Genomic DNA, 14548 nt, shown 5'->3' with positions numbered 1-14548 from the left:
CGAAAAGTGAGTTGACACTGTATTCATAACTTACAAGTGATGAGCTATGTTGTACTAAACAAGCACACTGAAGCTGGTAGGCCCTCAGCTCACCATCAAACTTGCTCACTGGCAGATCATAGAATCACAGAATGGTTTCGGTTGGAAGGGACCTTCAAAGATCATCTAGTCCAACCCACCTGCAATGGGCAGGGACACCTTTCAGTAGATCAGGTTGCTCAAAGCCCCATCCAGCCTGGCTTTGAAGACTTCCAGGGCTGAGGCACCCACAACTTCTCTGGGCAACCTGTTCCAGTGTCTCACCACCCTCATCATAAAAAATTTCTTCCTTATATCCAATCTAAATCTACCCTCTTTTAGTTTAAAACCATTGTCCCTTGTCCTATCGCTACAGGTCCTGATCAAAAGTCTTTCTCCATGTTTTCTATTGAAAGGCCACAATGTCTCCCCAGAGCCTTTTCTTCTCCAGGCTGAACTCTCTCAGACTTTCTTCATAGGAGAGGTGATCCATCCCTCTGATCATCTTTGTGGCCCTCCTCTGGACCTGCTCCAACAGGTCCATGTCTTTCTTGTGCCAGAGACCCCAGAGCTGGGTGCAGTACTCCAGATGGGGTCTCACCAGAGCAGAGTAGAGGGGCAGAATCACCTCCCTCCATCTGCTGACCATGCTTCTTTCTATGCAGGCCAGGGTACAATTGGCTTTCTGGGCTGCAAGCGTGCATTGCTGGCTCATACCAGCAACATTAACTATGGAGAAGGTATTGTGCAGGTGTGATTCTTTTTTCTGAACTTAAATGGGCATATTTCCTGAAATTATTTTCTCTGATATTTTTTCTACCTCTGCTTTTTCCTCCCCATTCATTACCTCTCTAACAACCTGGTCTTTAAAGAATGGGGTCTCATTTCTTCTGCTTCTAAGGTGTAGCAGCATTTTGTGGTTTTAAGGGAAGCATTTCCTTGCAATGGAAAGTTGGCAGATACAGGCAGACTGAGCTACAGATATACAAGGATACAGCTGTTGCTCATCCTGGTGGTTTGATGAGCTATCCTAGGTGATAGCTCTGGCATTATATATTGGTGGGGTTTTTTGGGAGGATAATGGCTTTATCACAATGATGCCATTATTCTACTTGTGCTTTAAGTCCTTTGCCTCATCCAGGATAGGGGGGAAACAGGGTGTACCTATGACTAGAGACCCACCACAAGTATTGCCATAGAGACTAAAGTTTATCACTGTTTTGCAAAAAGGCAGTCTTTAAGGTTAGCTGTAATTTTAGCTGTGTTCTAGACTTGATGACTGGGTAATAGGGTCAGTGAAATTCCCTGGGAGTCCATCACTGGATTCTAGAGACCTACTGGAAGATGCTCAGTCACCCATGCAATCATTTAACTAGGAGGACAGCTCATCTAGCAAAGTCACATGGCACGAAGGTTTTAAGGCTTGCAGTAAGGCCTAGCAGGGAGCCTTCAGCCTTTGAAGTGCTACTGAAAAGCCAAGTCAATCTTATCTGTCCACAGGTAGACATGCCTTAGCTCACACAGAGCTTCTCATCCTTTTCTTTGGAGTATACTAGGTAGGCCTTTGAAAATTGCCTATCTATCTTCAAGGGAATATCTCAGATTCAGTGAATCAGATGAATTCACCTGCTTTTCTTCTCTTTTCTGGGAAAAGAAAAGAAAAGAAAAAAAAAAAGTAAGGAAAAGTATTCTGAAAACTCCAAATAAAATGCCTCTGAAAGAAAGTGTAGAAATATGGAAAAAGAAACAAGAACACACCAAAGTTGCAGCTGGATACAAAACCAGTCAAACAGAGTTGGGAGGACCTGTCTCCCTATGCCAGCAGAGCAGAAAGGGCTGACAATGGGGCACATGGTCCTTCCAGGGCAAGACCACTGATGGGGAAGAAATGTAATTACTTCTCAATGTTTATTAAAGATCCAGTCTTCTTTCCTCCTAGGAACGTCAGCACTGCAAAATGGCAAGAGGAATTACTGGAAGCTGCATTGTTTTATTTCACTCAACTTGATACACTTTGGTTTTTAGAGGCAAATGAATGGCTCTGGCCATTTTGCACACGTATGCGCACTGGCATTCACAAGTGTAAGGTTGATTTGCACAGGTTAGCTGGCAAAATTCATGCTCTTGGTGATTAAATCTTAGCTGTAAAACCCTTGCCATTATAGTACACTATAGCTCGTAATTGTGTCCAGGTGCACGTGTCAAGAGCACTCTCAGGCATGTCCAGGTACTTTTCATCCTTTTAGTGATTCCTTTGCACCTAAAAAGTCACAGCTGCTTCCATTTCAGGAGGTCTACTACAGTTCTTCTTTTAAAACAGTATGACACAGTTCAGTAGCTGAAATGTGCCGCAGAGCTGGGACTGCTAGATAGCTTGTTTTTAATTTTCTCCGCAGGAAAGAGTAATGTGTAACTTCTCAGCAGAGTAACTGTCACAAAGGAAGAAGGTAGAATAAAAGGCATATTTTGGCTCATGTCAAGATAAAACTGAACTCAAAAAAATCTCAGAGTTCTGTCTTTGAAACTGAATTTATATCAAGATTTCTGGTTCGAATGAGAAATCATCCTCAGACATTCATTGGAAATGTTGAGACAATTCAGACTTTCCAAGATTTTCAGTGTGTTGGCTTTAGTGTTTTGATTCAAACAGATCTCCAATTAATACTGTAAAAATATTCCTGTAAAGAAACCACTATCAGCAGAGAGTGCTGACACAAGCACAGGGATGAATAGTTAATTGGGGAAAAACTTCATTACACTTTTACATTTTGCAAACTGCCTTTGACAAATACCTGGGTAGCAATCTTAGCACTCATGGGCAATGACTAGGGGGGCACTATGAAGCAATAGGAACTTGACCTCACTGCTTTTATTTGCTAAAAATGTTTAACAACTGCTTTTAGATATTCTGCTAGCATTGGAGGTAGTGATCTTTTTAATTAAAACCTCCTAAAAACTGATGTGACAGGGTTCTCTGAAAGGAAAAAAAAAAAAAAAAAAAGAAAAGAAAAGAAAAGAACTGGCAAATTAATTAACTAAACTAGAAGGTCAGTTTTAAAATCCTGCTGCAGACTAATTAAATCCTAGACACTGACATTTTTGGCTAAAAATTGCAACCATAGTAATTAGTGTTGCAGGAAATTTCCATATGCCATTGTGCCAAATGAATGAGAGTATTTCATAATTGTTCCTGTAGGACTTCTTGCAAATAGCTGGGAGGGACATGATCCTATTGTAGGAAATACGCAAAGGCATCGTAGTACTTTCATTCCTGTAATAGTGTCTCCCCAGGTCAGTTGTGTGAAGGAATGAGAAGTATGACAAATGTTAGGAATATTATAAGTTATTATTATTATAGCAGTCTCTCCTTCTTGTTAGCTAACTTATAATAGGTATATTATAATATAGTATACTTATTATATATAATATAATATAATGTTACCTAATTTATAAATATTGCTATTTAAAGAAACAATCACTACTTAAATAAATAGGGCAAGCTGTTAATTAAGAGGCTGTGGATAAATACATGCTGAATATGCAATTAAAAATCACCATAGTGAATAATTTTATATGATAAAACAAAGGTGCTGCTAATTATTTTATTTGCATATATTTAAGTTAACTATGCAGAGAGATTTCTTTTGTTTTTTAATCATTAACTTTTTCAGGACTGCTAAGGATTTGTTAAATGTCAGGCAGTAAAATTAAAATGTCAGTACATGACATAAGGGTCAAGTAGACTTAATAAACCTGAACTACATCATTCCACATTTATTTCCAGATTTTCTTTTTCTACTGGAAAATGTGGTAAAAATGTGAAATGTTTTTTGTACAGCTCATGTGCCTTTTGGATACAATAGACTGAGTTATTCAGACTTTTCTCTTTTCAGAACATTGTGCAAACTTCACTCAAAGGGAAAAAATCCTGCTCCCATCTTGAGGGGCGCTGATATAGGATGATGATTTGGGTAGCTTTTTCTTTAATAAATCTGCCTCTTCAAAGAAAATTAAAATGTCAGAATAAGAAAATGACCAATTTACCCAATAATTAAAAGGAGTACAAGATAAATGACTGGTTTGGATGAGAAGCAAAAAGAGACAGTGCTGCTGTGCTGAAGGACGAGCCTGAAGGGCTGGGGCAGCCTGGGCTCACAGACCTTGCACGTGTGCCTGAAATTGTGCTCTCAGATGGGCCAGCTTCATCCTCTTGTTCCAGGGCACTGCTCATTCCTATTATGTCCCTCTTTTATTCTGCACAAAAGTATCATGATTAGCACTTGGAAAAATAGTTGACAGTCTCCTCTGTGGTCAGCTAAACTGCAAAAAGCTCAGCAGTGCCGCACCATATGAGCGGGGAGAGAAACTTTCAGAGTGTCTCCAAGGCCTGCTGGCCTAATGTCCCCAAGTCTCCGCAGTTAGTCTGCAGTTTCTTCTTTCAAAGACTAATGTGATGGTCTGTGACTGACTGCAGTAATCAAAGAGCATTCAGGTGCATGTAGAGAACAATTTTCTGGTTGATGTGTTCTTTCAGGTGAACTCATTCAGTAAAGTGACATTTCATACTTCTCTTAGAAAATTTCAGTATTTTTTATTTTATTGCAGGTGGAGAATATATGTCTTTCAAACTATTGTTTCAGGCTCTATGCAAACTTAAGTTCTCTCATGGTAAAACTTGGGGTGAGACTGAGTAACAGGTGGATATAATTTGGACTCATAATAGCAGAACTTCAGACACAGGCGGTCTTATAAAACTGGTCACCTATAAAGTGACCAGAGGGCAGGGATGTTCCAGCTCCTGGGTGCCCCAAGTTTTTTACAGGATCTTGAGTTTTTGGGAGACTGATACAAGGCCTGCTCCATGGGGTTTTCCAGTCCATAGTCTAGCAGGTATGCTAGCAGTCTCCCTATCAAGCTAATCTACACTGAACCTCAGAGTGGTTTGGCTTTGGGGATGCTTCTGCTAAAGTGATGGGCTTCCTTCTCCTGGCAGAAATGGAAAAGAAAGACTAAGCTGTAAGGAAATTTCAAGTGCTTTGCTCTTGTGGCAGTAAAATGATTTGTTGATCACAATAAATCCCGCAGTTTCACAATAAGGCCATCTTTTTCTATTTTTTTTTCACCTCCATAAGTTAATGGCTTTGTCCTTTTCCAGAAAAAAACCCTCCAGGCTTTTTGAATGCTCAGAGAGAGGAGGGAGCTATCCTTTTCCTGTGCTTATCTCCCGGAACTGGAGTCCTGTATTTCTGCAAGCATTTCCACAAGCATTTTAACTATAGGACAAAATCTCAACAAAAAAGCCTTGTCAACCTTGTCAGGAGTCCTGTATCCAGGACCAAGCTTGTGATAAGGGGTATTTGCCCAGTGCAAACATTGCTGTTAACTTGATTTAGCTCTCTGTGGAGACACTGTCCCTGGAATGCATTTGTGTCAGCCATTTAGGAATATTTGATTAGGGCACAGAGCAAGGAAATTTTTTCTAGATCTGCTGTACAACACTAGGATAGGTACCTCGCATCTCCAGGGTTTATTTCCTCAGCCCAAAATGGCAATACTGAGGCTAAGACATCCCTACATCATACACAGTATGTGTATAATGAGGGTACCTATACTGTTTTTACAGGCTTTGAAGTTCGGGAGGAGAAGACGGTGGGAGGTCTTTGTCATGCACAATTTGTCCTTTTGCAGTTTTCAGAGCATCACAGTATATTTTCGTAAATGACCCATTTGTATAAAGCTGTCCAAAAACAATTTTCAGCACGAGTGTATACCTGACGCAGGCGTGGTGGTATAGTCTCTGGATTTTGAATGCATATTTAAAATAGAAACAGCCTTTTGATATCTTCAAATAGCAGCAGGAGGCTGGATAATTTACATTGTGCCTCATGCAGGCAGGCATATAATCCAGCACCCTGAAGCTGTGCATGCCACACACCGAGTACTAAGAAGTTACTTGCCCTCGTAGCATGTTTGAGAGGAGAAACTGGTAAACTCACCCAGCAACTGTGCTTTTCTTGAGACAAGAGTTCGTCCTCTCTAAAGGCTTCAGAGCAGATGAAGCTAAGCCAATCATCAAGAAACCCTCTAATCTCTATCATTACTTAGGTTTTCCTGTTAGGCATTGTGATGGCTTTTCCCCCTTGTCATCAGGAGGATAAAGCAGTGGTTGGTGATCTCTGGCGAGACCAGAGCCATTTATGGCAGGCTAAGCTTTTTCCAAGTTAGTATTCAGGAGTCATACGCAGTCGGTGAACGGAGAGATGATCTCAAAAAAGGTGTGGAGAAGGGGCTGGCATGATGGGGGGGGGCTTACGTCCTCAGCTTTCCTCTTGGCTGATTGTCAAACAAAGGTAGAGCCAGCCATTACCGAAATGTATTAATTTGTGGAGAAATACAAAAATAAACCAGCTACTTAGGGCACTAACTATTACAGGCAGAGAAATAATGCAATAAATCACTGAAATGAAGAAATGTGGCAAGAGGCACTGAAAACTGAGAGATATTTTGTCACTAAATTGCAGCATTAATAGTGTTTTGAAGCTTCACATTTAAATTGCCTATTTCTGACACTCAAAATGCACATTAGGAAAATGATGCTTATTTTATAGTTACTCATTAAAAAGAAGGGGATAAATAAGATGGAGTTTTAAACTATAAATCTCTTTCATAACGAACAACCAATAAGAAAGCATGGGGCAGACAAATAAATGGAGAGTGAAAGAATGATTTTTAAAATGCTTTTGTAATCTGGGGTATAAATGAGCAACTGTCTCATCTGATCTAGGATGAGTCATTTTTAGGAGATCTGAGTATAATCCTGAATGCGGGAGATATTCATATGTTACTTGATAATGAAGAAGAACTAGAAATAATAGAGGTTATTTCTTTTCCCTTGCAATAATTCAGGCATTGTGCAATTATACTATTTGTCTCTTTACATGATTGCAATTCTACATGCATTTCCCCACCTACAGATACATCATCTTTCCCCAACTAACAAGGCATAACTTCAGATTACCTCGTATAGCTTGTATGACAAATTCAAGGGAAGAATCAGAAGGAACCTACACATCACTGTGGCCTTTAGTCTTATTGGAAAGGTCTTTTCATGCTCACCTGTGTAACTTTCCAGCACTCGTTAATGGCTGCTCAGTAGCCTGCTGATGATCGAATATTTGCATAGCATCTGCATTTATCTAATCTTTATTTATTTTTTAAAGACTGCAAAGTTACAGCTCATTTGCAGTGCTTCAGGATTAGAGTATTAAACAAAAATGCAAATACAGCAGTAAGCTCTTAATGAGATGTATCCAGCTCATTTTTTTCAGCATTAACTCCATTCTTTATCTTGTTTGAGTATCCACAGTATAAACTATTCAGCAGCTCCAAAACTTCATTTTATCGTATCATCAGCCACTGCCATATATTTTACAAGTTTAAATTCTAATTTTATCCACAATAAGAATAATAATGATGTTTCAAACTGACATTTATTGTCCAAAGGAAAATAGCTCAAAAACTCCCATAAACCATCTTTTCTTCTGCACCTTGAAGAGTTATGAAGCCAAAATGCAACGATACACACTTCTGGCTTGGTGGTACTTGACTGCTACTTTGCACTAACTTGAAAGATGATAAAGTCACAAGGTAAGGGAGATGCTAGTTCCACACACTTGTAGCCATGAACGGAGGTCTGCCTGAGGCAATTTAGATGACCTGAGGGAAATTCCTACCTTTAGAAGTGTCTGAGCATACACCACATTTAACTGCTAATTTTAATCTTCTGAAGCAAATGCTATAAAACAAAGTTTTACCTCCAAGAAAAGGGAACAAAATTCTCTGCTTATTGCCTTGGTGTGGACAAAACCCTCAGGTCTGGGCCACTGGATCATTTGTGACAAAACGTGTGTCTCACCCCTGGAGCTCTGCTTAGCTTCCAGGTGTGCGGCGGCCCTTCCCCAGAGCCCTTGGAGACCTCCTTCACCTCCCTCACTTTTGGGTTGGATTGCCAGGGGTAAGGAGAAGGGAAGAAAGGCAACATGGTTTCCTCTCTCTTCAGTACTAATATTTATTTTTGGTCTCTCCTGAAATATTAACTGTCCTGCAGAGAAGAGTGTGCAGTTCTGGTCACCCATAAATACAACTTGTCAGTACCGTTAGAGGTCACATCCTCTCCCCAGCACTGCCAACAGCACCCATCTTTTTTCAACCCCTTGAGAGCTGCATGAGAATCATGGCACCTGTACGGTAGTTTGCTGCCACAGCTGCAGTCACCCATGCCCAGAACGATGACAAGAAGTAAGTCTTTCATGTCTGGCTTTCTCAGCATTTCCTCTGTGATGGTGTGGTCTGCAACAAGGACCATCGATCTCTCCACCAGCTTTGGGAGATCAAGTCTGTCTCTGATCATGTTGATGGTCCTTATTCTGCTGCCTTTTTTGCCCCAGATAAAAATCAAACTTCAGAAACGAAAAGTACCCGAGTATTTCACAAATGCTTCTATTGCAGCAATGATGCCACTTAAACTTCCATGCCAAAGTCAGCTCCACTGTCAGCTACAGAAACCCTTCAGTTTTATCTTTAATTTTGTAAAAATTCCATCCCCATTCCTCCTGTTCCCTCTATGTCTTGTGCTTTAATCTGTGGGTTTCTAAATACTGCAGTTTTGATGAATAGGCTACACGGTGCAGGGTGCGTATTGCTCTGCATGCCTCATAGCAGATTACTGTTCACATTCATTACAAGCAATGGCTATATGGCTCTATTGGTTTTTCTTGTGATTTTAAAACATGTTCATATGAGTTACTAAATTTTATACCTAGGTTGGCTTTTATTGTTAATGGGTTTATTAGGGCAACAGAGGCCAAAACTTTGTTGCTGTGACAACTTTATAGCATCTTTGGTACCTTGCTTGGGAAAGAACAACGGTTTGCAAGATTGGGTTGTTGGTCTTAAAATCCTCATGACAAAGACTTCATCAATGCATCGACTATAAAGCTGATAATGTAATATATATGGTAATATAATAAATATTATAACTTAAGTAATACAATAAAGATGGCAATATAATAAAATCCTGGGGTTTTTAATCTTCTACATATTCTTTGGATGCTACAATGTTTCTGAATTTTTACAGTGGAAAATTTTATAAGTGGCTTGTCTTTATTGTTAGTTCATTTGCACTAAAGAATTATCAGCTTCACAAACTTCTTTGTAGCTCCCAGTGGAACTAGTGCAATTATAAAGTTGTGCCAATTCGGCTTCTTAGCAGAAGGTGTCTATTGGAAGAAAACAAATCTCTACATTAGATTCTATCATGAACAAACAAATCGTTTTAATTGGCTGCGTAATGAGATGGCCTTTTGTAAAGTACGTACTTGGAAAGTTCACTGTTAAAGTGGATCTCTTAAGTTCTACACAGGGTGAGCGTTGCAGCAAAACTAATTGTATGAATTACAGGAGGGCTATGTTTCAGCTTTTGAAATATAGATCATTCGTGTACTGCTTTTTATTATGTGTTTAGCTGTTTTTAATAATTTAACAGACTCTGAAATCCCACTATTTTACAACATTATGTACTTGGGTTTTATTTGTTTAAGAGAAAATGGCAAAGTGTTATACTGCAGTTACAGGTCGGCTTCATTTTAAAAGGATGTTATATTTCATTGACTCCTAAATCATAGCTGATTTTAAACAGGTAACTTCAGAGTTTCTAAGACATTATGTTTAGACTGCTTAATTCTACTGCAAACTTTCCTTTCTGGAGAGGACTTTACTAATTGTGCAAACCGGTATCTTTCTGGTAGTGGAGCAGAGGCAGCTTTTACCTTTGAGATTATGGAATCAATTCCCATAATAACTTCATAACTCTTTAGTAAAATCTTTCTTATTCCCCCCCTCGTGTTGAGCATGGCCGGTGCCCACACCAGCACCCAGCCCACACCACAACACAGCAGACGTGGCAGGACACCCACAGTGACAAGTTCCCTGGCTATCCCCAAGGTCACAGATGTGGGCATGTGCATGCAGCTTGGGCTAAGTGAAAGGAGGCTTTTAGGATATAATTAGAAGGTCCCTAAACCCCATCTGTCCTGTGATTTTGTTGAAGAGGTAAGTGGTAAGAATTTCTTGTATAACTCGGTGCTTCAGCTGTCCTTTTTACAGTGAGGCTGAACAAAGTAGATTGGCTTTGTGTTGGAAAACAAGTTCAATAAATGCATCGCAGAGCTCGTGTGTATTTGTTTGCCTGTGTGGTGATAGCTCTTACTGGGGATTTTCGTGGCTGTCCACAAGCTCATAGAGATGGGCATAGGGCAACTTGGCTGGAGCTTGAAAAGGGGTCACAAAAGAAAGCTAGAAGGTTCTTTACAGGATGTAAAGGAACATTTTGTCTGTTTTCTAAAGTGTAACCACTAAATATTTTTGTCTTGTAGGCGTTATCTTTCTAATCAAAAACTCTACTGTTGTTTTGTACAATCTTACTCCCTCAGACTTTGATTGTGTAAAGCATATGCACACACTCATGCACTTCTACTACTGTTGAGATCCCCACCAGCTAAAAGGTATCACCAGCACTGTGGTGGATAAGAAGGGTTTCAGAAGGCATGACCACAAAATATTTCTGAGGTAAAGGCTTAGAAATGTCTAAATAATGAAAATGTCTCAAGGGAATTAAAAACAGAGTTGTACTCTTAATGTAAGTATTTCCATCCTACCTTTAAAATGTTTTTATCAGGTATCTTAAGCTATCACATTTCTCTTTATATTATGAACGATATATCAGAATTTTTTAAACTTCCACTTTACGATATAGTTTTTGTTACTTTTCCATACTCACTTTTAATACTTAGAAGATATTACCCTTGACTGGGCTTTTTTTGCTTTCTCAAGGAGGTGCTGTAGAGCATAAAAGCAGAAAGTGGGAAAGCCTTGTTTGAAAACAAGGTCTTTAAGGTAGAGATCTCAGTGAAGTCCTGATCCACAGAGACACTTAAGCACACGTATCTGGAAGCACCTGCATGGTCCCATTAACACTAAAGGGAGTATGTGTGTACTTAAAGTTTTGTTTCAAGCTTTGCTGATTCAGAAGCACGTGGTGTTTGGGTTTGGATTTTCAGCTGTAGTCTAAGTTGATGTCAACAACAAATCATTATTTTTCTGTGAATATTTTTGGGCCATGTCAGAAATGTGATTGCTTGCTTCACACCACTGCAGGAATTGGCTTGCAAAATAAACCAACCCACTATTGCAATCTGCACTAGTTAGCACCTTTTTAGTAGTAAAGTCAAAGATTAGATGCCATAGAAGTTGCCATAGAAATGAGCAACTTTTATGCCTTCAAAGTTGCTCCAAGTCAGCTGGCAGCACACTCTAGGTTGGCCTGGCTGCTACCTTTGCTGTATTCAGCTACTACCTTTGGTGCATTTGTTCTGTGTAGGGCAAAAAAAAAGCCAGAATTTCCATTGCAGCGTCTTTCAAAAGCACTGTGTTCACCAACATTAAATATCTCTCCATTTTATTTCAAAAGTACCTGTGCCTGTAATGCAATACCATTGTCATATTTAGCATTCAGCAGGCGCTTGCCTTGACCTCACCTCTCCAAGCACCCAAGGTTCGTTCCTCTCCTTTATATCCACTACATATCTCATAGCCTTTTGCAAAACCTCAGCTAAGCTGCCTGCTTGACAAATGCATCCTTTTCCCTTCCGTAATGGTTAGGCACAGGTATGAAGTTCGCATTAGAACTGGAAGACTGTTTGAACCATACTAATATTGAGTGGCTGTATTGCTGCCGAAGCCGAGGCTGCACCCCACCTGATGCTGGCACGGAGGTGCCTGGACGACCGAAAATTCCCAGTACAGCAGCAGCCCCTGTTGCAGCCCCAGTGCTTCAGAAGAGGTCGAAATTTAGGAATTGGTATCCCAATCTCTGTTTTGTATGAAATTACTTCTACAGGCCGTTTGGACCTGTTTTCATGAATCAGGTATGTTTGAATTATTTACAGAATACGGTAGCTTCAAAGAACCTAATTAGAGTAGAGTAGCATGTTTTAGGACCTAAAAAATCAAGCTCTGCTCCTGTTAGTTACTGCTCTAATGAACAAACTCAGGAGAGTGAAATGCATAAACAGATTCTGTGGGATAAGAGCACAGAACATATTTTCAAGTCTAAGGGGTTTGTCAGTGTAATATCTTTGAAATGCTGCAAGTATTTGTGGCAAAAGAACTAACAGTACTAAAACTTTATAGTGCAATATAGTCTATTCAGCATCAGAGGCAAACATCTTCTTCAGTATGAATTAATACAAAACCAGTATTTACTCACCTACAATGGAATTCAAATGTTTGCAAAAATACAGTATTTGAATTTTACATCAAAATGGATCATATTTAGCCTCTGTGCTGCTGACATACCTGTTATCTCAAGTTCTTTGTCTTCATTTCAGCACTCACAAACTCTACCATAAACCTTAAGGACTTTCATATTCCATAATTCAATTTATAGCAGCTTCAGTTACCATAAGAAGTGCCCTTATAAAAATGACATCCAAACATTCCCTACATATTTCTGCACCATAAATTCCATATGAAATTCACTCAGTTTTAGAGTCAATTCAAGATTCTTTGATCAGGAGTAGAGATTCAGCCTGGTAGCTTCGAGTTAAACTGTGTTATTTCTATACTTTATGTATCATCGCTGACTATAAAAATTGTAGAATAAGAACTTAACTGGAAATTCTCTGGGGAAGTGTTTGAGACAGAATGCAGTATGTTCATGTGTAGCTATATTGCCTCTACTCTGGTGACAGAAAGAAAAATATGGTTTTTTTCGGTAAACTGAATGCATATCTCTCAAAAGTCTCACAGGGAATGGTTATTTATAACACTGAACTGCCATTTTAGGATGGGTACTTTTTTTTTTTTTTTTGACTGCCACCAATAATAAGGATTCCAGGCAGCAAATCCAACCCCTTAATGGCTATTTTACCACTTCTAGTTTTGTCAGTGTTTTAGAAGGTAAACTTGAACTTCTGTTGAGATACTAAGGTTGAAATTTGGACCAGTTCTGGCCATTAAAACCCCTGGTTCTGAACATCAGGTCTGACATTAGGTCTGTAATACATAGTTGTATTGGTGATCAAAAAACCCTTACCTGTGGACAGCTGTAAACCGATTTACTTATTACTGTTCTTAAATCCCTACAGGGTGAAAGAGAAATGAAAGATGTCATAGCTCTCCCCTTTTTTTTCTTTATTTGTGGCATATCTGACCTGTACCTCAGCCCTTCAGTTATGATTTTACTGTGCATTATTTACTAAGCACAGGTAACAGCAGCCTACCTTGTATACTCCCAATCAAAATCAAAGGACCTTCTGTATGACAGGGATATTCTGTTATTAAACCCCAACATTATTAGTTTTTCTTTCCTTTTGACAACAGAAATAGGAACGTGTCAGTGAGAGAAACTCTTCAATTATCTGGATTTTTTTTTTTTTTTTGAAGGGCAGATCCGAGCCTACTGACCCTTATCCTATTTTTAACAGTTTGCTACAAATAGGGAAGAAGTGGTTTGGCTGCTTGCCAAATCCTCCAGATCCGACTTAAACACCCCTTCCCTCTCACTGGCTTTGTCTAGACAAGGATCTGTAGGGGGTTCACGTGCAAATATTTGCTAACCCTTTCTAACCTATGTGAAAATTCAGGCACTTTTAAGGCAGATTGCCTTTAACAAATACTGATCTGACCCAGCTAAAACTTCCCACATGTCCGTGGCCATGGTCAGCCACTGAAGCAGTGGCTGTGAGGGCACCAGGCATTACTGCTCGGCAGCCGCTTGTTCCTATGCTTCTGAAAGCATCACATCAGTGGATTTTTCTCCCTCCAAGTGCAGTGTCAGCTCAAGGTACCACTAAATGCTGTTCAAACGAAGCCAGCAGATATTGAACTGAGGCAAATGAGGAGCACAGGCATCCACTGCACGTGACTCGGCCAGCAAAAAAAAAGTTTTAGTGTGGTGGCTGCTTGATTAGCCTAGCAAAATCCATAGACCTCAGCAAGGGTTTTCTCTGAGGCAGAACTGCAGGACTGTACCTGAACCAAGTACATGGGGAAGGAAAGCGCTCAAAGAACATGAGGGCCCATATGTGCAGCTGCAGAGGAGGTTCAGAAAAAGTGCACATGATGCTCTGTCTTGCAATGTGCATCATCCTCAAGGATTCATTGAGGCACCCTTCACACAGAGCCAGACTTTGGGTCTCCCAAAGGTCATATTCAAAGCCTGCAGGTACCCAGCTTGTAGAAACTGTAAATGTTGAGCTGAAGGTCGGTTTCCATGTTTTACTGTGAGTTCCTGGTCTTTTTCTTGAAAACACAGCCTAGTTATTAAATTCGTATCACAGGTACTTGTTCCTAAGCATTAGATGATGTTTATAGTCGCTGTCCACTACCAGTGCCCTTAGGATCGCAGTATATAGAAACAGGCTTTGAGAGGACCGTATATAAGGTTTTTCTTCCTTATGAAGAATCTCAC

Source organism: Numenius arquata, chromosome 2 (genome assembly GCF_964106895.1).
Source record: "Numenius arquata chromosome 2, bNumArq3.hap1.1, whole genome shotgun sequence".
Classification (NCBI taxonomy): Eukaryota; Metazoa; Chordata; class Aves; order Charadriiformes; family Scolopacidae; genus Numenius; species Numenius arquata.
Note: the sequence above shows the minus strand (reverse complement) of the source record.